We start from the raw sequence: 27,135 nt of genomic DNA on the forward strand, positions 1-27,135 counted from the left end.
AAACGGATGGTACCATTGTAACTGCATCTCTATATTTTATCCTGAGAATGCCCACAAGCAGTAGGGGATTCCTTATGCAAATGCTGAATTTCTGTCTTGTACTCAGGATTGCCAGACGGTTGCCCCTCAGACAGAGAGGTGGAAGTAGCATGTTACTGGAGTTAGAATCTCTAAACTCTGGCCCTTACCTCTGCCTAATTTACTACCTGGCTTGGTTCTTAGTGCGCATTGGCAAAATCTGGTTGGTTCTTCCTCTGGTGTCACTTGGGATCATTCATGTGGTGGTGTCACTGGATGACTCAACTGAAGCTGGAGGTTCCAGGATGGCCTTGCTCACATCTGTCTTTTGGCTGCCAGCTAAGGTACCATGTGTTTTCTCCACATGACTTCTCATTCTCCAATATGGTAGATGGGCCATCTTCATAGCAGAGTGATTTCAAACAAAAGCTGCAAAACCTCTTCAATGCCTAGGCTTAGAACTGGCAAGATGTCACATCTATTACATTCTGTTGGCCTAAGCATTCTGTTGGCCTCAGGTCAGCCAAGATTCAATGTGGGATGCATTTAGGGAGATGTCTTCCATTCAAGGCCATTTTGTAACAATCCACAGATACCTAAATTGAGACACAGAATGCTTAAATAACTTGCCTTAGATCATATTATTTTTAAGTAGTAGAAAAACGTTTCAAATCCATATAGGCCTTTCATTGTTACTTCAGGCCACAGATTATTTCAATAATGTTGCTATTTATCCAACATAACTTCCTAGAAGGATAACAATTATTTAGGTGAATAAATTCTCATATTTTTGTTTTTAAAATCACTTTATAATTATTCTTGGAATTCCCATTTATTTAAAAAGCTACTTATGGGCCGGGCGCGGTGGCTCAAGCCTGTAATCCCAGCACTTTGGGAGGCCGAGACGGGCGGATCACGAGGTCAGGAGATCAAGACCATCCTGGCTAACACGGTGAAACCCCGTCTCTACTAAAAATACAAAAACTAGCCGGGCGAAGTGGCGGGCGCCTGTAGTCCCAGCTACTCGGGAGGCTGAGGCAGGAGAATAGCGTGAACTCGGGAGGCGGAGCTTGCAGTGAGCTGAGATCCGGCCACTGCACTCCAGCCTGGGCGACAGAGCGAGACTCCGTCTCAAAAAAAAAAAAATAATAAAATAAAATAAAAGCTACTTATGGAGAATTTTAAGCAATTATAATTAATACCCAATGTCCTACACTTTGGTTTAAATGCCAAAAAAAGATAGAAAAACATGAATTCACCCTTATATCTTTATTTTTGCCTTTATAGAAATAAAGGATGAGTTAAATGATACGGAATAAATTGCATCAATTCATTCCATCTAGAACAAGGTGAATGGGAGTGGAGGAAGAATGGTAGGCAATCTATGTTTGATTCATTAAAAAAGACTAAGAAAAGCTAGTCCACAGCTGTAGCTAATTCTAAGAAATGTATTATAAAAATGTTCTTAGCTAGTCTTTAATGGGTTTAGGTGTGCATTTTGAGACTGAAATGCATAATTGGAAATGATTTCTCCAAGCAAACAAAAATTTCATATCCTAGTCCATTAAGTTTTGGACCAGTACGTGTGATGAGACAGATGCAATATCATCTTTTAACGTGTTAGGAAAAATATTGGCATATTTAATGCAAATGAAAAAAACTGTTCCAATATGTAATGCAAACCAAAAGCAGTATTTACTGATAAGGTTGACTAGGCATTTCTACTTTGAGATACAAATCCAACCTAAAAAAATTAATTTAAAACACTTATTAAGTGCTCCAAAGTTGACCTAACTTTTTTTTTATCAAGTGTTAAAAAAGGAAAACTAGTTTCATTTTGACTGGTCATTGATTATTTATAAATTGCTTCCTTTCTCCAAATGGAATTGCACATTTTTTGTATGTGATTCTATTTAGATTTGTATACAAGGGAGCAAATCAAAGAAGTTACACCGAAAAAGGTTTCAAAGAAACAAGAAAAGTAGAAAACTTCTAGGGCTATGTGGAATTTTCAAAATTTGTGAGATGTCAAAGTTTGCAATTTGAGGCAAAGAAACAATACTGTATTTACTCATTTCTTGGAGATAAGATTCTCATCTTTGGAATGGAAGCAGATAGAGACACAAAAAAACCTTCAAGAAATCAGCAAATCTAGGATCTGTTTTGTTTTTGAAAAAGTTAATAAAATAGATGACTGCTAGATAGGCTAAAGAAGAAAAGCGCGAAGAATCAAACAGACACAATTGGAATGATAAGGGGGTGTCGCCACCGACCCCACAGAAATACAAGCAGCCACCAGAGACTACCATATACAGCTCTATGCACACACACGAGAAGATCTAGAAGAAATGAACAAATTCCTGGACACATATGACCTCCCATGACTGAACCAGGAAGAAAGTGAATCCCTCAATAGGCCAATAATGAGTTCTGAAATTGAGGAAGTAATAAATAGCCCATTAAACAAAAGAAGAGCCAAGGACCAAAGGATTTACAGCAGAATTCTAACAGAGGTACAAACAGGAACTGGTACAATTTCTACTGAAACTATTCCAAACAGCTGAAAGGAGGGACTCCTCCCTAACTCATTTATGAGGCCAGACTCATCCTGATACCAAAACCTAGCAGAGATACAACAAAAAAGAAAGTTTCACACCAATATCCCTGATAAATATCGATGCAAAAATCCTCAATAAAATACTGGCAAACTGAATCCAGCAGCACATCAAAAAGCTTATCCACCATGATCAAGTTGGCTTCATCCCTGAGATGCAAGGTTGGTTCAACACATGGTAATCAATAAATGTAATTCATCAATACACAGATCTAAAGACAAAAACCACATGATTATCACAATAGATGCAGAGAAGATCTTTGATAAAATTCAACATCCCTTCATGTTAAAAACTCTCAATAAACTAGGTATTGAAAGAACACACCTCAAAATAGTAAGAGCCATATATGACAAACCTACAGCCAATATCATACTGAATGGGCAAAAGCTGGAAGCATTCCCTTTGAAAACCAATACAAGACAGGGATGCCCTCTCTCACTCCTCCTATTCAACATAGTATTGGAGTTCTGGCCAGGACAATCAGGCAAGAGAAAGAAATAAAGGGTGGGTATTCAACTAGGAAGAGAGGAAGTCAAATTGTCTTTGTTTGCAGATGACATGACCCTATATCTAAAAAACCCCATTGTCTCAACCCCAAAGCTTCTCTTTTTTTTTTTTTAAGATGGGAGTCTCGCTCTGTCACCTAGGCTGGAGTTCAGTGGCACGATCTTGGCTCACTGCAAGCTCTGCCTGCTGGGTTCACATCATTCTCCTTCCTCAGCCTCCTGAGTAGCTGGGACAACAGGCACCCGCCACCACTCCTAATTTTTTGTTTTTTTAGTAGAGATGGGGTTTCACCAAGTTAGCCAGGATGGTCTCGATCTCCTGACCTCGTGATCTGCCTGCCTCGGCCTCCCAAAGTGCTGGGATTACAGGCATGAGCCACTAAGCCTGGCCCTCAGCCACAAAGCTCCTTAAGCTAATAAGCAACTTCAGCAAAGTCTCAGGATACAAAATTAATGTGCAAAAATCACTAGCATTCTTATGCACAAACAACAGGAATGCAGAAAAGACAAATCATGAGTAAACTCTCATTCACAATTGCTACAAAGAGAGTAAAATACCTAGGAATACAGCTAACGAGGGAAGTGAAGGACCTCTTCAAAGAGAACTACAAACCACTGTTCAAAGAAATCAGAGGACACAAACAAATGAAAAAAACATTCCATTCTCATGGATAGGAGGAATCAATATCACCAAAATGGCCATACTGCCCAAAGCAATTTATAGATTCCGCGCTATTCCTATAAAACTACCATTGACATTCTTCACAGAAATTAAAAAAAAAAAAAAACTATTTTAAAATTCATATAGGACCAAAAAACAGTCTAAATAGCCAAGGCAATCCCAAGCAAAAAGAATAAAGCTGGAGGCATCACTCTATCTGACTTCAAACTATACTACAGTGCTACAGTAACTTAAACAGCATGGTACTGGTGTAAAAACAGACGCATAGACCAATAGAACAGAATAGAAAACGCAAAAATAAGACTGCACACCTACAACCATCTGATCTTCGATAAACCTGACAAAAACAAGCAATGAGGAAATAATTCCCTATTTAATAAATGGTGCCAGGAGAACTGGATAGCTATATACAGAAAATTGAAACTGGGAACCATATACAAAAGTCAACTCAAGATGAATTAAAGACTTAAATATAAAGCCCAAAACAATAAAAACCCTAGAAGAACGTGTAGGCAATACTGTTCAGGACATAGGCATGGGCAAAGATTTCATGACATAAACACCAAAAGCAATGACAACAAAAGTAAAAATTGACAAATTGGGATGTAATTAAAATAAAGAGCTTCTGCACAGCATAAGAAACTATCATCAGAGAGAGCAGACAACCTACAACATGGGAGAAAATTTTCACAATCTATCCATCTGACAAAGGTCTAAATATCTAGCATCTTTAAGGAACTTAAACAAATGTACAAAAAAAAAAAAAAAAAAAAACCCAACCCCATTAAAAGGGGCGCAAAGGACACAAACAGATAGATACTCCTCAAAAGAAGGAATATAAATCATTCTGTGGTAAAGATACATGCACGTGTATGTTCATTGCAGCACTATTCACAATAGTAAAGACATGAAATCAATCCAAATGCCCATCAGTGACAGACTGGATAAAGAAAATGTGGTACTATACTCCTGGAATTCTATGCAGCCATAGAACAGAACAAGATCATGTCCTTTACAGGGATGTGGATGGAGCTGGAAGCTGTTATCCTCAGCAAACTAATGCAGGAACAGAAAACCAAGCACCGCGTATTCTCACTTATAAGTGGGAGCTGAACAATGAGAACACAAGGACACCTGGGAGGGAACAACCTACACTGTGGCCTGTTGTGGGGGACGGTGGAAGGGAGACTATCAGAAAGAATAGCTAATGGATGCTGGGCTTAATATCTAGGTGATAGGTTAATCTGTGCAGCAAGTCACTATGGCACATGTTTACCTATGCAACAAACTTGCACATCCTGTACATGTACCCTCAAACTTAAAATAAAAATTGATGAAAAATAAAATAAAATAAAATAAAACCTTTCAGTTTACAGACAAAAAAGGATTGTTTCCGCTGTTAGGATAAAATATAGGAAAATTCAAGAGCTATGTGTTCCCATTCCAGAATTATTATTTGACAGCTTTGAACTTGTCACTAACTTTCCATTAACTCAGTTTCTATTCTGTATAACGGGTATAATTACATGAGGTTGGCTTAGGGATACATTTTTGTGTTCTTCCATAGATTTAAAATAGCTATAAGTGATTGGGGAGGAAAACTACACACCTCGTCATGGCACCACTATGGCCATAGCGTGCGTCGGGCTGTACTAGACAGTCATGAGTGGAGGTCAGATGGGAGGGAGGCAGTGGTGCTGGTGCTCCTTAGACTAGGAAGGAGGCACCATGGACAGAGCAGGACGACTGGGGCCATAGGTCCCCTCTACTGTCTGTGATTCTGCTCCTTTATGGAAAATCCCAGAAACTTCCAGTCTATGACACATCTTACGACTGGTACAGAGATGCTTTCTCATAATAGTGACAAGATAAACTGAGCCTCATTTTTTTTTTCTGGAAAGCATTGATTCTGTCTTTCTGTACTATTATAGAAAACTTGGTCAAATTTGCAAATACCTACACTCAATGAACTATGCTCACAGATTTTGAAGGGAACTGGTGTGGGTGCTTCAACATTTAAAGAATATGATGAAAACACTAGATATATTTAAACTAGACATTATTCATTCATTTAATAAACGTTTATCAAAAAACAATTGTGTTTTGAGTACTGTACTTGACATTGGAGATTAGTCGTGAGCAAGGTAAGACATGGTCTCTATGCTCAGGGAGCTTGTATGTGAGATGCTGCTAGCTTCAAAAGAAGAAATCTAATCATTGCGAAAATCAGTTGAATGAAAACCATCATCAGGATCCAGAGAACAATAATCTTCACATGATATGATTCTGAAGTAATGAATAATAATAATAAATGCAGCAGTCTACATACAGAGAATGCCTTGTTTTATGTAACAGAGACATGTGCTATCATTTCTTACAGCCTCTATGCAAATAGTTTTGCTAAAATATTTCAAGGGGCCAAGTTTAGGAATCAAATAGAAAAGCACCTGTATTTATTTGCATATATTTGCATGAACACTATACATTTTTCACTGGAAATTAGAATTTTAAAAGTTATCTCAAAATGCAAGTTTTGAAGTTTTCTTCTCTCAATGCCTTCTTATAATCCTATTCACGGCTTTCCAAGAACCCAAACCAGAGGTTTGGAATACATATTTAAAAGCTTTTCTTCACTAACCATATTAAAAAAAATACAACATTTGCCTTTTTAAATGTCATAGATATGCAATCCTGCTGAAATCTGAGCCCAGAAACAGTGATAACCAGAGTAATTATAGTGTCTAGTGCTGGGAAATGATAAAAGATGAAATAGTGAGTTCCACATGCCACCCTTCTAAATTGGAGTCAAAGATGTGGTTCCACTTGTAAGCCTCTTCATGTCTAGACAGAATAACAAGGCTTTGGTGCATTTTTAACTAGTTCAGTCTTTCACTGGAGTTTCAGCGCTGTTGTCATTTTCCAATCATGGTTTTTATAATAGTTAATAATAGCAAAAATAATAACAGATATCATATGTTATTTCCTTGATATATAATAGTCACTTTCTTAACTGCCTTTGTCATTTTATTTAATCAACAGGAAAAAAACAATCCTATGAGGTAAGCACTGTAATTATATTCATTTTCAGATGAGAAACTGGAATTTACAGAAGTGATCCAAACAAACATACAGAGTTAATAAACAGACTAGCTAGTATTCAAACTAGACCAGTCTGATTCCAAACCTCAAAGTGTTCATCTCTATCCTATTAAGAAAAACAGTAAGACAGAAATTAAAATAGAACAAACCATTTGTCTTGAGAAAAACAAACCCACGTCACTTAGATAGGAATAGAAATGGGATTTCATATAGATGTGAGGTGCTTATGTAAAAATGATTATACATTCTTTATATAAACTATATGCATGAAGAAACATAAACATTGATAGATTGTTTTATTATCACTCTTTATTGAAAGTAGTGGTTTAGGCTGGGCATGATGACTCACGCCTGTAAGTCGTGACAGGAGGATTAACTGGGAAGGGCATGAGGAGAGTTGGAGGGGGATGGAAGATGGACCTGTTCTACATTGTGACTCTGATTGTTAAATATGGTTAAAAAGAAAGAAAGTAGTGGTTTAGAATAAAAAGCAAAATCAAAGTTATCAGCCAATTTGTGAGTCTAGGACTACCTAATAACAAAACCAGACAAAGATACTATAAGAAAAGAAAATTACAGGCCAATAACCCTGTGAACACAGATAAAAAAAACTTCAACAAAATATGAGCAAACAAGCTCAACAGCGTATTGATAGGATCTTACACCATGATCAAGTGGGATATACCCCTAAGATGCAAGGATGGTTCAACATATGCAAATCAATATATGTGATAGACTATATTAACAGAATGAAAGATAAAACCCATATGATCATCTCAATAGACGAAGAGAAACCTTTGACATAATTCAACATCCTTTCAGAATAAACTCTCAACATTTTAGTTATAGAAACAATGTACCTCAACATAATAAAGGTCATATGTGACAAATTCACAGCTAACATTATACTTAAGATGAAAAACTGAAAGTTTTTCCTCTAAGATCAGGAACAAGACAAGGATGCCTCTTCTATGCAATATAGCACTAAAAGTCCTAGCTAGAGGAATTAGGCAAATAAAAGGAATAAAAGGTATCCAGACTGAAAAGGAAGAAGTAAAATGGTTTCTGTAGATATCATAATCATATATAAAAAGCCCTAAAGACCTATCAAAAATATTTGAGAAGTAATACATAATTCAATAAAGTTGTAGACTACAAAATCAATGTACAAAAGTTAGCAGTGTTTATGTATACTATCTGAAGAAGTCAGCTAGCTCACTGTTAGTATTTATAGTGTTTATACAAGTTTATAAATGTTGTTAGTGTATATAGTGTTTGTATAGGTTTATAAATGTTGAAGTATATATAAAGTGTTTATATAGACTAACAATGAACTATCTGAATTCTTCTTCAATGAAGAAGTTTATATATACTAAAACTGATAGTTCATTTTTAGTCTATCTTGTTTGATAATAAACAATCAAAACAATGCAATTTTACAACAGCATTTTAAAAATACCTAGCAACAAAGTTAACTAAAGAGGTGAAAGATCTGTACACTGAAAACTATAAAAGCCTGTTAAAAGAAATAGAAAAATATGCATATAAATGGAGAGATATCTCATGTTCATGGATTGAAAGAATTAATACTGTTAAAATATTCATACTATCCAAAGTGAGCTATAGATTCAATGCAATCCATAAAAAAATTTCAATGACAGTTTTCACAGAAGTAGAAGAAAAAGATACTAAAAAATCATGTGGAATTATAAAAGACCCCAAGTAGCCAAAGCAATCTTGAGCAATACAAACAAAGCTGAAGACACCACACTATCTAATGGCAAAACATATTACAAAGCTACAGTAATTGAAAGAGCATGCTAGTGTTGTAAAAACAGACACATAAACCAATAGAACAGAATAGAGAGCCCAGAAATAAATACACATATTTACAGTCAACTACTGTGTGACAAAAATGTCAAGAATATACAATGGAGAAAGGATAGTGTCTTTAGTATGTGGTATTGGGAAAACTAGATGTCTACATGCAGAAGAATTAAATTGGATCTTTTCTCACATCATAGGGAAAATCAACTTAAAATGGATTAAACATAAAACTTGAAACTGTAAAACTGCTAGAAGAAAACTGGGAAAAAACTTTTTGACATTGATCTAGGCAATGATTTTTTGGATATTACTCCAAAAGCACAGGTAACAAAAGCAAAGATACACCATTTGGATTGCATCAAACTGAAAACCTACAGGAGAAAAGGAAATCCTTTCACACTGTCAATGGGAATGTAAATTAGTATAATCATTATAGAAAATAGTATGGATGCTTCACAAAAAATTACAAATAGAACTATCATAAGACCCAGCAATCTTACTACTGGATATCTATCCAAAGAAAATGATATCAGTATGTCAAAGAGATATCTGCACTTTCATGTTTATTGCAGAATTATTCACAATAACCTAGATCTGGAAGCAACCTAAGTGTCCATCACAGATGAACAGATAAAGAAAATGTGGTCCATAAATGCAATGGACTATTATTTAGCTTTAAAAATAAGAAAATCAGGTCATTTGCAATAACCTGGATGAACCTGGAAGAGGACATTACATTAAGTAACATAGCCAAGCACAAAAATATAAATACCACATGATTCCACCTATATGTGGAATCTGAAAATACTGAACTCAAAGAAGCAGAGAGTGGAATAGTGGTTACCAGGGGTGAAAGATGGAGGTTTGGGGAGATGTTGGGCAAAGGATGCAAAATTTCAGTAAGATAGGACAAATAAGTTGAAGAGCATTAATGTAAAACATGGTGACTATAGTTAGTAACAATGTACAGCTGACTCTGTAACAACACGGGTTTGAATTCTGTGGGTCCATTTCTATGCAGATCTTTTCAATAAATACAGTCAGCCCTTTGTATCCAAGGATTCTGCATCTGCAACCAAACACGGATTGAAAATACTGAATTTTCAATCCAGAAATACAGTGTTCGTGGGATGCAAAACCCAGATACACTGAGGGCTGACTTTTCCCATACGTGGGTTCCACAGGGCAGAATGTGGAACCTGAGTATTCCTAGATTTTGGTTTAAGCAGGGCTTCTGGAACCAAATCTCCCAACTACACCGAGGGATGACTATATCGTATTCCTGAAGACTGTTAAGAGCAGATTTTGTGTTCTCATCACACACACAAAAATAGGTATGTGAGGTAATGCATATGTTAGTTACCTTCATTTAGCTATTTCACAATGGATGCACATTTTAAAACATGATAAATACCATATTTATTTCTCAATTAAAATAAATAAATAATGTTTAAAATAATAGCTTCTGATAGCAAAGGAAATGATCAAGAGTGAAAAACAACCTATGGAATTAAAAATACTTGCAAAGCGTACATTTCATAAGGAGTTACTATCCAAAATATATAAGGAATTCAGACAACCAAATAGCCAGAAAACAAGTAACCCAGTTAAAAAATTGGCAAAGAACCTGCATATACAATTCTCAAAAGAAGACATAAATTGCCAAAAGGTGTATGAAAAAAAATGCTTAACATCATTAACAATCAGGGAAACTCAAAGTAACCCCACAATGAGATATCACCTCATACCTGTTCAAATAGATATTATGAAAAGATAAAAGATAACAAATGTTGGGGAGGATGTAGAAAAGAGAACCTTTCTACACTGTTGGTGGGAATGTAAATTAGCACAGTCATTACAGAAAACAGTACGAAGGTTTCTCGACAAGTTAAAAATAGAACTACCATATGATCCAGCAATTCCACTACTGGGTATAAATTCCAAGGGGAACAAAATCAGTAAGTCAAAGAGATACCTGGACTCCCATGTCATTACAGCACTATTCACAATAGCCACGACATTACAGCACTATTCACAATAGCCGAGACATGGAATCAAACTAAGTGCTCATCAACAGATGAACCGATTTCTTAAAATGTGGTATCTATACACAATGGAATACTACTTAGAGTAAAAAAAAAAAAAAAAAAAAAAAAGGAAATCCTGTCATTTGAGATAACATGGATGGGCATTATGCTAAGTGAAATAAGTCAAACACAGAAAGACAGATACTGCATGATCTCATGTCTGCACGTCATCTAAAGAAGTTGAACTCACAGAAGCCGAGAGCAGAACAGTGGTCGCCAGGATGTGGGGGAGAACGGGGAGATAGATGTTGGTCGAAGGGTACCAAGTTTCAATTAGGATGAATGAGTTCTGGACATCTACTGTACAGCATCTCCACTATAGTTAATCCTGAAGCATTGTATGCTCGGAAAAAAAAAAACCACTTTGTATATTTCCAAATAAAAATTATCAGCCAAGAAGTAGTGGATAGGTAGATGTGTCTGGAATATGAAATTAGCCTGCTAGCTCCACTCAAGTTGTTGTTCAGTATCATAAAAAAGCAAACCTACTGCTTGAGCTGAGAGTATGTTGGCACCAATAGAACTAATTCTCAGAATAAAAGGACCATTAAAACTACCCATTACAGAAAACGGAATTACAGTAAACATTGCAAACCCTGGATTATTCAATACAACTTGATTTGTAGTCCTTTAAGTCATTTTGCTTTGAAAGAAAATGACAATTTTCATAATTAGAAACTGGTTGGTTTGCAACTATGCTCAGACTTACCAAAAATATGTTGTTGCTTAGGCCTTTTAAAATGTAATGGAAATCATCAGTCTGAGAAGAGGACGTATGATTGTCCTTACAAAAAACTGTATTTATATCTTCCAGAGTTTCAGAACCTGTAGTTACCTTCTCCAACAACTTAGAAATTTGGCTCCAACTTCCTCTATAATCTGACTTCAGTTTACCCACCTCCTCTTCTTTCCCTTCAATTAGTCTAGCATCTTAACCCTGACAGGGAGTCAATATGCAAATCCAATTCCTGCTTCACATCACTGCTTGTGTTACAACACACACAATTATGTAGATATATGAGGTCTTTTTTTAACCTACTAAAGATTCAGTTTTTGCCTATGAAAGATTGTATCTGTTCCACAAGACATATTTTGAAGACTTATATTACACTTAAAATCTATACATCTGGCCATCTGGCCGGCGGGTGGCTCAAGCCTGTATCCCAGCACTTTGGGAAGGCCGAAGGGGGTATCACGAGGTCAGGAGATCGACCACCCTCCTGGCTAATAACAGGGGTGAAACCCGTCTCTACTAAAAATACAAAAAAAACTAGCCGGCGACGGTGGCGGCGCCTGTAGTTCCCAGCTACTCGGAGCTGAGGCGGGAGAATGGCGGGGAACCCGGGAGGCGGAGCTTGCAGTGAGCCAAGATCGCGCCACTGCACTCCACCTGGGCGACACAGCTAGACGCTCCGTCTCAAAAAAAAAAAAAAAAAAAAAAAAAAAAAAAAAAAAAAAAAAAAAAAAAATCTATACATCTATCATCATTATCACACCTCTTTATATAGTTTGTGTGTGTCTGCTTTTGTTTGGAGGATTGTTTTGTGATACAAAAGTAAAAATGCACAATCCCTTAAATCTACAACAACACTATGTATTTTATATGTATGTATTATATACACTTATAATACTTACATAATACTTATATATACTTTATAAACTTTGGAAACTTGGAAGCTTGGAAAACAACCTCAGTAGGAGACCAGATAAATTTACTTCCATACTTGGTAGTAGATAGTTTGATGAAATGAGAAAATATGAATAACTGATATTTATCATTTATTAAGGACTTAATATATTAAATTTTTGTTTCCTTCTCTTATTTAATCCCTACAAAAATTGTACTTACCGTAAATGATGTTATTATCCCCATTTTCTGGGAAAATGTAGGTGCATGCTTGTAACTACATAAACGGATGATGAAAGGGTACAGGAGACATTGACACTGGTCGCCCACAGAGAGCACACTCAAATGACAGAGACATGGTTTTCATTATGTGCTCTTCTAGACTGTTTTTAAAATACTATTTATGCAAATTAAATACATGGTAGTAATAGGAAAACTGCTGGGTTTTTCCCTTTAGTTGGACACTGAAATCTCGTAGGAAGAAGCAGTGATTTATCACTGATATATTCAGTGGATTCTGTTCCCAGAATTTCATTACAAGTAGACACTTTAGAAGACTATAAGATCTCTCTCGCGCGTGCGCTTTTTTTTTTTATTGAGACGGAGTTTCACTCCATCACCCAGGCTGGAGTGGAGTGCAATGGCACGATCTCAGCTCATTGAAACCTTTGCCTCCCGGGTTCAAGCGATTCTCCCCACTTAGTCTGGCGAGTAGCTGGGATTACAGACATGCGCCACTATGCCCAGCTAATTTTTGTATTTTTAGTAGAGATGGGGTTTCACCATGTTGGCCAGCCTGGTCTTGAACTCCTGACCTCAGGCGATCCACCCACCTTGGCCTCCCAAAGTACTGGGATTACAGGCGCGAGTCACTGCGCCTGGCCAAGATCTTTTGAAGTGATTCTGCCATTGTTCTGATTTTTTTCTTTAAGAATTCACAAAGCCCTATGAAATACATATTTGACCTTTTAGAAACGTATTATGCTGTTTAAGAAAAAAGTATTCATGAAACTTGTTAAAAAGAGTAAGGGAGACTTTGTTCAAGAGGGTACTTTTGTCATAGATCCAGGACCACTGCAATGGGGCCTTACAGTGGGGGAGCAAGATTGGGCTCAGTTCTGAAAAAAATAAGAAAAAGTGAGAATTTATAAACGAGGAGCAGGGGAGGGAGCTCGGTGGATGGAAAATTACGAAGAGGAAACATTAGCAGTAAGGCGGACTCTGTGGCCAAACTGACCTGCCAGGATGCTGGCTGGAGGCCGACCAGGGCAATCAGACATCATCTGGAGGATAGTGGAGGATGAGGAACCCGGTCAGATATCCAGGGTGAGCAGACAAGGAGAATGACTAAATTGACTTAGCAAGGTTCTTGCTAAACTTGGACAATGCAGAGACGAGTAAAAAAGTCTAAAAGTTGAGAAATCGTTAAGAGAGTAGAGTTTGGTCCAGAGGCCCTGTCAATACTTTCTGACACACTCGTATATTAAAATACTACACAGTTACTTGTATCACACAGGGCCATTCGAAAAATCAAAGCTGATGTAAAGTACTGAATTGGAATTAATAGTAGTATAAAATATGAGGGAATTTATTTAACATAGGGCACTTTTTTTTTTTTTGACAGAGTCTCGCTCTGTCGCCCAGGCTGGAGTGCAGTGGGAGGATCTCGGCTCACTGCAACTGCTGCCTATTGGGTTCAAATGATTCTCCTGCCTCAGCTTCTCAAGTAGCTGGGGTTACAGGTGCCCATCACCACGCCCAGCTAATTTTTGTATTTGTTAGTAGAGATGGGGGTTCACCATTCTGGCCAGGGTGGTGTCGAACTCCTGACCTTGTGATCCACCCACCTCGGCCTCCCAAAGTGCTGAGATTACAGGCGTGAGCCACCACGCCCGGCCTAGGATACTATTTTTAAAGGTGTTAGAAGACCTTAAGGAGCCACCAGGGGATTCCTTGCTGCTGGAAGTTGCCTTTGTCCCTAGGTTGGAGGTTCAAAGGGAGTAGCTTAAGACTTGGAGCTGCCAAGCCTGAAGGAGAACTTTGCAGGCCTCACTAGGCAGGGAGACCTCGTGTCTTGTGGGGAGAGTATCACTGGCCAGAGGTGGCACCACAGAAGAGAGAGAAGGGGAGATGCACCAGGATATACCAGGACGGACAGCGCTGACTTTCTGCCGGTGCCTCTCATTGGCTGAAACGAGCCAGCCGTCGATGCACAAGGAATCCTGGGAAGTGTAGTTTGCAGAGATCAGGTCCTCACAGTCCTCTCACGCACAGCAGAGCCACGGAGAGGGGGGAATGATTTTCAGATCAAACATACAAATAAACAGCCCCATACTGGAAACTTACCACAGTACACAATAGCACCTTGCACTTCTTTTTTCTTGTAGTACCACCCTACAGAGGCAGCCACTTTTAACTCTTTCAGCTGTTTCTTCTGTAGTTTTGTCCCGGTTTCTAAACATGAAACCTATATTGTTATTTATTGATTTTGCATGTTGAAATATTACATAATGATTTTCTATGATGATGGATATAGATTTAGTTCTCTTATTTGCCCCTCCCTCGTTCTTGCAATAGGATTATCACAATAGAATCATATCATTGTTAATGTAGATTAGCAAGCTGTACATCACTAAGTGATGAAAATACTGTTCCCCACTGGGCCAGCTAGCATGCTATGTTTACTCTTTTTATACTGTGTAGATGTTTGTTTTGAAGGAGATGCACCTGTTCTTCCACTTGTATAATTTATTCTCACATCCTTAATTCTGTTCTTACTCTTCTTAATTCTTCTTGGCTATGATTCTAAATAGCAACTACTTTTCTACTGAGTCTCTCTCTCTCTTAACTAGAAAAAAGTTTTTGGAGCCTCTTTTCACTTGCTGTGATCTGGACTGGCTGCTCTCGGCTTTAGCTGTGTGCTGTTATCTGTGGCTGTGTTCCTAATTTCCGAACTTGGATATACCGTATTCTAGCACAGACTTCCGTTTTCCTAGTTACTTTGTTTTCCTGTGCCATAGCTGATAGGAACTTTTAAAGGAAGTGTGAATTAAAAGCAGTGCAGCTGTAGAATAAAGTATTAACAAAATTTCAAGGTTGAACATTATTTTTTCTTTAAAATTTATCAGGCCTTGTTGTTCTATTGACTTTTAGCCAAAAAAGAAAAAAGAAAAAAAAAAGGTTTGTGTTGATCCATCAGCGCTATTCAGATTCTCATTCTTTTGTATGTGATTTATGGTTTTTATGGAAAATTTTAGACGCTTCTCTTTAGTGCTGATGCTTTTAAATTTTATATGCCTTAAATGAGACATTTTCATTTTTTATCCTGGCCATTAAAAAGGATTTTGAGGACTCAAGTCTTTTAGTTTGGGGAAACTTTCCTGTATTAGTGCTTTTATAACTTTTTCTCCAGGTTTTTTCTGTCTCCCACTCTTGTGCCATTTTTTCTAGAAAGTGAAATTTCTTGTAATGATTCTCCATGTCTTACATTTTTCCTTGTTGTTATCTCTTTTTTCTTGACAATTTCCTAAACTTTTCCTGTTGTATTAGAATTTTTGACTATCATAATTTTTTCTTAATTTTCAAAGACTTTAATTGTTCTAGTTGTCACTGTTTTCTAATTGTTCATTTTTCATGGCATTCCTGTTGTTATCAGTACAGTTTGTTTTTATTTTTCTGGTAATTTATACTCATTTTTTTCAGTTTCTTCTGCTTCCTGAATTATCTCTGCCCCCACATTTTGCTTTATCTTTGACTCACTCTTTCTTCATGGGATAATTTTTCACATATCTGCTGGTCCCTGGACACTAAGATGCTGATTGGAAACTGGGTTGTTTTCGGGAACTCGCTCCAGGGAACTCAGGAGGGAGCTGCCCTTTTTCTTTATGTAACCCCTAATGCCAGTGTCTGCAGGTCTTTTCTCTGAAGACATCTTTTGATGTCTCCTGAGGAAAAGAATTTGAAACTTTGCCTGGAAAATAGATGTAGTCTGAAACGGGGATATCCTCCATGGTGACAAATCCTTATCTTTGGAAAGTGGATTTATCTTTTGATAATACCCAGAGGTTATTTAATCAAATTTGATAAATTGAGCATATAGTAATTAAACAAATAAAAAGTGTGGCTTAATTATAAAATAATGGAACTGACTGACTTGCATAACTCAAACATACCTTTATATACCTGCTCAGTGGTGCTGGGTTGGAAACTGTAGGACTGCTTGCCGTCTGCTTCTGCGGCTACAAGTCACTAGTGGGAGACAGGAAGACAGCAGGTGGAGAAAAGGGAAGCACTCAAGTCAATACAGCCACGGCAGCATTTGGTTTAGTAGTTGACATACTTTTTCTTCCACACTCCCAGAACCGTTCTTATCATCTCCAGCTTAGAGATAACAAGCACCAGTGAGGTAGCACCGCCCCTCTGAAATCTGTAGGGTCTTTCCCTGACTCCTCCAAAGAAAAGTCCACTTCTCAGGGGTCTGGGTCACAGCTCTGCTGGGCCTAGTTTCCGAGGTTGTAGGTGGTGATAAACCCATTCTTTTTCCTTTGTTCCAGTCCTGGGGGTGTATCCTAAGCATCCTCTTTCCACCTTTTTGCCTTTTCAGGTCTCCAATAGCCTTGGAAACCATTCTCTCTACTAAAATGCTGGTGTGGTTTCTCTTTTCATGGTGGGACTTGAACCGAAATACTCCTGAACTGATCTTAAAACAAGTGCAAAAGACAATAAATGAATTGTGAATAATGACAGTATCACTTGAATAGTACAGAAAAGTGAGTGCAGCGCTTTACACTGTAGGGACCACGTGTGCATCTTGGCTCAGCTACTTGCTATGATGGGAGACTAAGAGCTTTGAACATCTGTTTCCACAAAGCTAAAGTAGGGATATTACCTATTTTCTTAGGCAATTAGCAGCAAGAAATGAGACCATAGATATTAAACACTTAAAACAATGCCTGGCATATAATAAGTGTTTAATAAATTGTATTTAACATGTTGAACATAGAAGATTACTAAGTTAGAGTGGACATATGTATTTATCTTGATTAAAAACTCACCAGTTTATGTTCCTGCTCCATGTGTATTTCCTGTGAAAGTTTTAACAGGACCCGTGTCACTGTTAGTGTTCAAAAGTTTTACTTTGTGAACTTTTGGAAAGTTTAGCGTTGTGATTGAATTCTGAATTAAGTGATTGAATTACTGGGGTCTGTCTAGTAAAGCCTCATTCTCATGTGCAATAGGTTCCTGTCACTTCTGTGCTTCTCCTGTCTTCTCCTGTCTTGCATTTCAATTAATTTCCTTTCTTTTCATTAATTTCCCTTTTCTCTGTGAGGCATTTGTATTTTTAAACACTTAATCTGTGTCCAGGATTGAACTAGCAAGTATAAATTATGCTACTTATTGATAACTTCTTTGCATGTTGTATTTCAAATAATTCTTTTGTGCAATTCACTGCAATAAACCAATGCCCTGAATTTCTGGCACATTTGATCCAGTCACCCTTGACAGCCCCTATCATGTGTTTTCTCACAAGGATGAATAAACTGCATCATATGATAATATTTTTATTTTTGAGGCATTTCAACATTTTAAAAGTTTTAAAAGGATACATATTATGAGCTTCAGTCCTCACAACAAACCTATTCTGGAATTACGCATATTTTACAAAAATAGATGCAGTGCAGCCAGGCGCTGTGGCTCACGCCTGTAATCCCAGCACTTCGGGAGGCCAAGGCGGATGGATCACCTGAGGTCAGGAGATTGAGACTAGCCTGACCAACATGGTGAAACCCCGTCCCTACTAAATACAAAAAAAATTCGCCGGGTGTGGTGGTGCATGCCTGTAATCCCAGCTACTTGGGAGGTTGAGGCAGAATTGCTTGAACCCGGGAGGTGGAGGTTGCAGTGAGCCTAAATCGTGCCATTGCCCTCCAGCCTGGGCAACAAGAACAAAACTCGGTCTAAAGAAAAAAGAAGTCGATGCAGTGGTATTTTAAGTGCCCTCCTCAAGGTCGGATGTTTTCACTGGTAAAGTCAGGAAACGCGCTGAAGTCTTCCTCATTACCACATAATGTCGTTAGACTCTCGGCTCCGTGAACACGCTTAAGGTTATGTGAATCTGAAGTGTCTTTCCATGGCTATAAAAATTATCAAAGAGATAGCTGAACCATTTTGTGTCCAGTTTCTTTCGGTTTATAAAGTGCTTCAAAGGGATACACTCCATTTACTATCACATCTTGTCAGTCTGAGGGTTGAAGTTGGCCAAACAGCATTCTTGAATTATGTGAGACTTTTCTCATGTTGATTTGGAGGATTTGTATGTGCATGTGCATGTGTGTGTGTGTGTGTGTGCTCATGCATGTTGTGGTTTGGCTGGGGGTTCATGGATAGTGACAGTTGAGAAGCCCTGTGTTAGAGCATTGCCAAATGGGTGCTTGCAATTTCCTTACCTAAAAATATTTTCAAACTAGGGTATTTCTCTGCCTAAAATTAGTTAAAATAATCTTGAGTAAAGTTAGAGAGACCAGTTTATGTAAAAATAATTTCAGACACATACACCTATCTTAGTATTTAATCTGCTTTAATATTGCTATCATATAAGGGCTTCAGAGCAAATTTCCAAGATCACATGTTCATTAAAATGATTTATTCTACTAATTTTATCTTTTTTTTTTTTGGAGACTGAGTCTTGCTCTGTTGCTGAGGCTGGAGTGCAGTGGTGTGACCTCAGCTGACTACAGCCTCTGCCTCAAGGTTCAAGCGATTCTCTTGCCTCAGCCTCCTGAGTAGCTGGGACCACAAGTGTGTGCCACCACACCCGGTTAATTTTTTATATTTTTAGTAGAGATGGGGTTTCACCATATTAGCCAGGATGGTCTCGATCTCCTGACTTCGTGATCCAAAGTGCTTGGCCTTCCAAAGTGCTGGGATTACAGGCATGAGCCACTGCGCTCAGCACGTTTTATCATTTCTTTAAAGAGCAAAATTAACAATATTAATAGGATAATATAATGCCATTTGTGAAGCAGTGCATTGCAGTGTGTCTTAATCCATTTGTTCTACTGTAATGAAATACCTGGACTGGATAACTTCTAAGCAACAGAAACTTATTTCTCACTGTTCTGGAGGCTGGGAAGTTCAAGTTTGAGGCACCAGCAGGTTTGGTGTTTGGTTTGGTCCTGGTTTCTGTTTCGAGGATGGCACCTCCAATGCTGTGTCCTCACAAGGCAAAAGGCAAAAGGGCAAAAATAGGCCTCGCTAGTTATCTTCAGCTTTTGTATGAGGTCACCAATTCATGAGAGTGGAGCCCTCTTAGCTTAATTACCTCCCAAAAGGCCCTAACTCTTAATAGAGTTGCTTTGAGGATTAAGCTTCCATATGAATTTTGTAGGGGACACAAACATTTAACCTGTAGCATTCTGCTCTTGACCCTCCCCTCAAATGTGTGTCTTTCTTATGTAAAAAATACACAAATTTCATCCCAATAGCCCCAAAGTCTTAACTCATGCCAGATTCAACTTTAAAGTCTAAATTCAAATCTCCACTAGATCAGATATGGGTAAGACTCAAGGTACAATTCATCCTGAGGCAATTTGCTCTTCAACTGTGAGCCTGTAAAGTTAAACAGTTGTATGCTTCCGAAACACAATCCTAAGCAAGTCCAAAATGCAACATGTCAAACAATATTCAATCTTGAGGCTTGGAAATAATCTTTGATTCTATGCCCTGCCTGCTGGACACACTAGAACAGAGTCTGGACCTCCAAGTCACTGAGGGACCCCACCTCCACTGATTTGCTTGGTGTAGCCCACACAGCAGCTTTCAGCGGATGGAGTCAGGTGCTTGCAGCTCTCACAGGCTGGCGTCGCTTTCCTGGTGCCTCCACAGTCATGGTGTCTTGGAGGTGACCCCATCTCCACAGCTCCCCCAGACATTGCCCTAATGGGAGCTCTCTGTGGTGGCCTTGACTCCATGGCTGTGCTGGGCATTGCCCTTGTGGGGGCTGTCTGCAGTAGGCCTGCCTGTGAGTATAGTGTTTTAAACCGTAGTCTTTGAAGTTTAAAACACTGGGCCCCACAGGTTTCTGAGCCATTCTTTGAAATCTAGGTAGAGGTATCGATGCCTCCATGGCTCTTGCTATCTGTGTGCTTGTAGACTCAGCACCATGGAGATGTCACCATTTATTGCTTGTGCTCTCTGAAGCAGTGGCCTGAACCACACCTGGGCCCACTTGAGCCACAGCTGGGGTGGCCAAGGAGCACTGTACTGAAATGCCAGGAACATAGACTTGAGGCAACCCTAGTCAGTGAGGCCACACTGGGCCTTTCTTTTGAAACAGTTCAACCCTCAAGGCCCTGGCATTCTGGGCCTATGATAGGTAAGGCAGCCACAAAGAATTCAGAAATGCTTTGGGGCAATTATTCCATTGTTCTGATGAATAGTGCTTGGCCTTCTTCTACCCATACTAACCTCTTTATCAAATGCTCCCTTAGCCACACCCTTGGTGTTTTCTCCCAAACACGCTTTTTTATTTTTTACCATCTGGCTGTGTCAAAAATTTTCAAATCTTTAAGTTCTGTTTCCCTTTTGATTATGGATTTCAGCAATGATCAGATTTCAGGTTTCTTTTTTCTTGCACTTTACTATAAGCAGTCAAGAGAAGCTATACAACACCCTCAATGCTTTGTTTACATATTTCGTTCATGAAATGTCCTAGTTTATCACTTTTAAGTTGTGCCTTTCATAAAACACTAGGACACAGACACAATTCAGCCATATTCTTTGCCATTTTATAACCAGGATGCTTTTCCTACAGTTTCCCATAAGACATTCCTCATCTCCACCTAAGAACACATCAGAACAGCTTTACTGTCCATATTTCTACCAGCATTCTCACCATGACCACGTATGTAATATCTAAGAAGACTGAGGCTCTGTCTACTGCACTTCTCTTCTGAACCAGAATCACCCTTAATGCACTGTTCACAGCAATGTAATCTTTTTCTAGCATGCATGTCCAAATTCTTCTAGGCTCTACCCATTACTCAGTTTCAAAGACACTTTCACATTTTGAGGTATTTTTATAGCAACACCCATTTCTGGTGATACCAATTTGTCTTAGGTTTTGTGCTGTTATAAAAAAATAGCACAGGGTGAGTAATTTATAAACAATAGAAATTGATTTCTTAGAGTTCTGAAAACCGAGAAGTCCAAGATCAAGGGGCTGGCAGGTTCATTGTCTAGTGAGGGCCCTGTCTTTGCTCCCAGGATGGCGCCTTGTATGTTGCATTCTCCAGAGGACCAAACACTGTATCTTCACATGCCAGAAGGGAGGGAAAGGCAAAAAAGTACAAAAGAGGGCTAGTTAGTTCTCTCCAGCCCTTTCTTCCTGAGGGCGGAGGCCTCATGGTCTGATTATTTCCTAATGGCCAGCCTTTTGATACAGTTGCATTGAGAATTAAGTTTCAACATAAATTTTGGAGGAGATACAATACCACTTTATTGTAAGTGAGGTTGAGAAGTATCACTTTATTGTACGTTAAACAAGTTAGGCTAGAGTCTTGTCTCTGTAATTTATTAGTTTTTGCCCCTTGGAAGCCACTTGCTTTCTAGTATCTTATCACATTCGTAAAATGAGATGAATAAATGAAGTAGAGTTTAAATATCTACCAATATCAATTCTCTAATTCCAGAAGTTTTAAAAATATATGCCTTTCAACTACCAAATCAGTTCAAAGACATGTGTAGTCATAACCACCAAAACTCCATTACAAGTTGCAGGATATAGAAATCAGCATTCCAAAATAAGCAGCATTTAGATGTGGCAACAGCAAGCAATCTACAAAAGAAATCAAGAAAGTAATCCCATTTACAATAGCTACAAAGAATATAAAATACCTAGGAATCAACTTAACCAAAGTTAGGAAAGATATGTACAAGGAAAACTATCAAACGCTGATAAAAGAAATGGTAGAGGACGCAAAATAATGAAAGGATATGTCATGCTCTTGCACCAAAAGAATTAGTATTGTTAAAATGACAACACTACCCAAAACTGTAGAGCTTCAATGGAATCCCCGTGAAAATGCCAATGACATCCTTCCTAAAATAGAAAACACAATCCTGAAATGTAAATGGAACTACCAAAGAACCAAACTGTAGGCATCACACAATCTGTCTTCAAAATATGCCCCGAAGTTGTAGTAACCAAATCAGTGTAGCACTGGCGTAAAAGCAGACACACAGATCAACAGAACAGAAGAGAGAACCCAAATGTAAATCCAGGTATTTACAGCCAACCCATTTTTGACAGCAGTGCCAAGAAGACACAACGGGGAAAGGCAAGTCTCTTCAATACGGTCCTGGGAAAACTAGATATCCATATGCAGAAGAATGAAACTAGACTCCTAGCTCTTGCCATATACAAAACCCAAATTAAAATGGATTGAAGACTTAAATTTAATATCTGAAATCACATAACTACTGAGGAAAACATGGGGAAATGCTACAGAACATAGGTCCGGGGAAATATTGTTTTGTGTAAGATTTCCAAAATACAGGCAACCAAAGCAAAAATAGACAAATCAGATAACATTAAGCTAAAAACTTCTGCACAGCAAAGGAAACTAAAAAAGTGAAGAGACAACCCACAGAATGAGAAAATATTTACAAACTATCAATCTGAGAGGAATTAATAACCAGAATATAGAAGCTCAAACAACTAAATAGTAAGAAAATAAATAATCTGATTTTTTAAATGGGCAAAAGATCTGAATAGACATTTCTCAAAACAAGACATGCAAATGATCAACAGGTATATGAAAAAATGCTCAACATCACACATTGTCAAAGAATTGCGAACCAAAACTACAATGAGTTACTCCAACTAAAACACCTTTTATCAAAAAGACAGGTAATAATAAATGCTGCTGAGGATGTGGAGAAAGGGGAACCCCCATATGCTGCTGGTGGGAATGGAAATTAATAAAACCACTATGGAGAACAGTATGGAGGTTCCCAAACAAACTAAAAATAGAACTACCATATGATCCAGCAATTCCACTACTGGGTATATACCCCAAAGAAAGGAAATCGGAATATTGAAGAGACATCTGCATTCCTGTATATACTGCACCATTATTCACAATAGTCAAGATACAGGATTAACCTAAGTGTCCATCATTGGATGAACGGATAAAGAAAATGTGATATATATATATGTTATATATAACATGAATATAGTTAAATGAATAGATTCTAATTTATCTCTATGTATTTTATATTACATAAAATATTGTTTGTGTGTGTGTATATATATACACACACACACACAGTTCTATCTATCCATATCTGTATTTACACACAAATTAGCCCAATCAGATTAGCTAAAGTGAGGTCCTTTGAATTCTGACAAATAAGCAAGGGGTTTAACCTGTTCCCTTGATCTGTTAGTCCAGAGTCTATTTACAGAGCTGTTATTACTGGTTTTTGCTTAGAGAGGAATAAAGAAACAACTTTTTTTTTTACGTTTTGATGTTAAATAAATGTAGGATAAATGTATACATAGCATTCTGTATATATATATGTATACACTGCCATATGCCAGATGAACTGATGACTTTTCCACATATGGAAGAATTTCTTAAGATCATGTTTAACTAGCAATTTCCCTCCCTTTCTTTCCCTAACTGCATGCTTGAATATAGGTAATACACATATAAAGTATCTGTGATATATATACATTTTAATATTTAATATAAATTAAATATTTAAATAAGTTAAATCATTTTTTTACTTTAAAATTACTTTAAAATTATTCTATTAAACATCAATAGAATATCATGCCTTTGTGAGAGTTAATACAATAGACTGTTACACTGTGACAAATGTCATCTTTGTGGCAGGGCTAACAGAATAGAGCCACATCAAAAGGTAGAATAAACATGTTTAGTTAATATAATAACCTACATAATCAGAAAGCAAATTTTTTATTCTGAATTATTCACACCTTTTATCTAAGTATTATTTTGATACGGACATTTTGAATACTCTCTTTTGCAAGCAAGAATTGAAGACTCAGAAAGGGGTCAGAAAGGATATAAACTAGGATCAATGGCCCCAATTTGGTCTATTCCCGGTGGTCCATGCAGAATAATCAGATGTGATAAAAAAGAGCTCTGAACTCATATGTACAGAACAAGACAAGACTCCCTTTAGACCACCGTATTAGTTTCTCTCTCAAGTTCTTAAATCACTTTGGTAGAACTGCTTGACGTCAATATCAAATCAAATGCATTTATGAACACTATCTGTTTGTTCAGCTTGCTTCCAAACTATTTCTTATTATATCTTTACTAGCCCTAATTACACACAATTAAAAGCTTTAAGCAATGACAGAATACATTGTCATGCTTTTGAGATACCTTATTTATTTGTATTTGGAAAACTTAAAACTAGATGTGTTAAAATATGATTTGTTTCTTGATAAAATTCTGTATAACTAGAGGTATGGTTGAAGTACTTTGCTATAAAATATCCCAAAACTGCCCTTTAGATATGCTTTCTTTAAAATACTATTGCTGCATAATTTTTCATAATAATCTTTTGCTTTTTAAAATATTTTGTCATGTTCTTGTCTCAAATATGGACAGAGACTGATTTCTTAAACACATGACAGTTAATTGCTAATACTTCTTGATAAAAGTCAATGCCCAATTAAATTCCACGTATACCCTGAAAATAACATCTTCATAATTTCTTTCTAGTCATAACATCTCAATTCTCTACTACAAGATTTTTTGGTTAATGTTTTGTACTTAACCCAAGGTTAATGTTACTACCTTTCCCACTCAATGTAGGCTAAATGTTATGATCTTAAATGTACTAGAAAGCAGCTAACTGAGCCAAAATACAAGTTTGAATTTTATCATAAGGACTTGAATTTTGTGTTGTTCTAATTTGTATTCAGGCTCAAAGCTTCCAAAGAGGGCAAGATAAGTATTATATGAAAAAGACGATTATTGAAAAGCAGACTAAGAATGCTTCTAGACTTTCAAAGTAAGCTGATTTCTTACTCAATTGTATTAGAAATCATTTGTGTGAAATATTTCTGTATCCCAACAGTCACGGGAAGAAGGAGGAGGAGAAAGAAAATCGTGGAAAAATAACTTACAACATTTAGTAGGAGGAAGGTGCCTCTGAGAAAACTGTGTGTAAAGTGCAAGACCGCGCAGAAAGAAAAAGTCACAGAGAGCTATCCAGGGAAGACTGGAAACTTGGAGTCTGAGAAATTGTTAGCAGCGGCCCGTCGGTGCAGGTCTGCAGCAACCTCAGCTCTTGCCTCCACAGAAGAAAGAACACGACTGAGGGGCGTAAGACAGAGAGAGAAACCGTGGCAAGTTTTAGAGCCGGAGTGAGAGTTTATTACAAAGCTTCAGAGCAGGCACGAAAGGAAGCAAAGCTCACTTGGAAGGATGACGTGCACAGTGTGAGGCTGGCATGCTTCCGGGGTCTTGCGTCTCTTGTCCCCGATTCTGTCCTTGGGGTGGGCTGTCTGCCTGTGCAGTGGCCTGCGGGCACTTGCAGGGGCCACAGGTGCAGCGTGTTTTCCGGAGCTGTCTGCACGCTCATCTGAGGCGTTCTTCCGGTACCAAACATCCCTGCAAGGTCACCTACCAGTTACACGCCGCCATTTTGCCTCTCAATGCGCATGCTTGAGCCCACTTGCCCACCCGCTGAGACCTTACTGGGAGGCTGATCACCAGTTTCAGGTGTTTCCATCTGCTGGGAGGAGACTGCCTTTCCACGGCACTGGCTGTAACCAATTATTTTTTTAGAGAGACAGCTTAACAACTGCCTGACCATCATCTGATGGTAACCTGACATTTCTGTTGGGATAGAGGGACTTTCTTGCCCTGCTCATGTAGGTCCATCTACTGTAACAAAGTTATTTAAAAGATATTTTGAGAAGTGTATCAAGAAAAACAGCAAGAATTACTTTCTGTAGAGTAAGTTTCCTGTGTGTGTGGATGACGGTGGAGGAGGACAAGCATCGTGCTGCAGATCTTGGAAGCATCCCAGGCCCAAGGGGTGATGGTATCATGCTGCACGCCATCACCACTCAAGGCTCCCTTTGTCACCAGTATTTCCTCCTTGCCTCCCAATATATCACCGTGGCAATTGTTGAATTTCTCATTACAGAAAGCCAGACTTGCATAAATATTATATGTGGCTATTATTGGCAGACACACTGTCAGTTTTTTAGGAAATATGGAAATTCTGTAATTTGAGGTGATTCATTATTTATCTTTTTTCTAATTTTAATGACTATAAGTATCTCTTATTCGTTAAAAATAAAACAACAAAAATACCCATCTAGCCATTATCCTTCTGATTGATCAGTCCCATTAGGCTAATGATCCAAGCAGGGCACCAGACAGCACCTTAATTCTTCAAAGAACATCATCACAGAAATTATTTGCTTCTGGAAATCATTACTTTCATTTTATGGATGTGAGGATTTTTTTTCTAGATTGAAGTAGATTAACATTCTTTTCATTCATCTCATTCAAGGAATTCTTAATAATAAAGCAGAACTAAATGGCACATATTAAACATCAATTATTGAATCTCAGAAGGAGATAGTTCCAAGGCAAGTTTGCAGAGTAAGTGGAGAGTG

General features: G+C 37.9%; 1 long non-coding RNA gene across 1 annotated transcript; it reads right to left on the reverse strand.

Annotated features, from left to right (window-relative positions):
- Positions 1 to 26,114, reverse strand: LOC108522407 (uncharacterized). Its single transcript, XR_001883458.1, has 3 exons — positions 25,923 to 26,114; positions 16,634 to 16,709; positions 1 to 614 (listed from the first exon to the last, which is right to left on the reverse strand). It is a non-coding gene; the product is annotated as an uncharacterized LOC108522407 (long non-coding RNA).
- Positions 26,115 to 27,135: the final 1,021 nt, after the last annotated feature.

This window comes from Rhinopithecus bieti, unplaced genomic scaffold (assembly GCF_001698545.2).
Source record: "Rhinopithecus bieti isolate Rb0 unplaced genomic scaffold, ASM169854v2 scaffold_56174, whole genome shotgun sequence".
Taxonomy (NCBI): domain Eukaryota; kingdom Metazoa; phylum Chordata; class Mammalia; order Primates; family Cercopithecidae; genus Rhinopithecus; species Rhinopithecus bieti.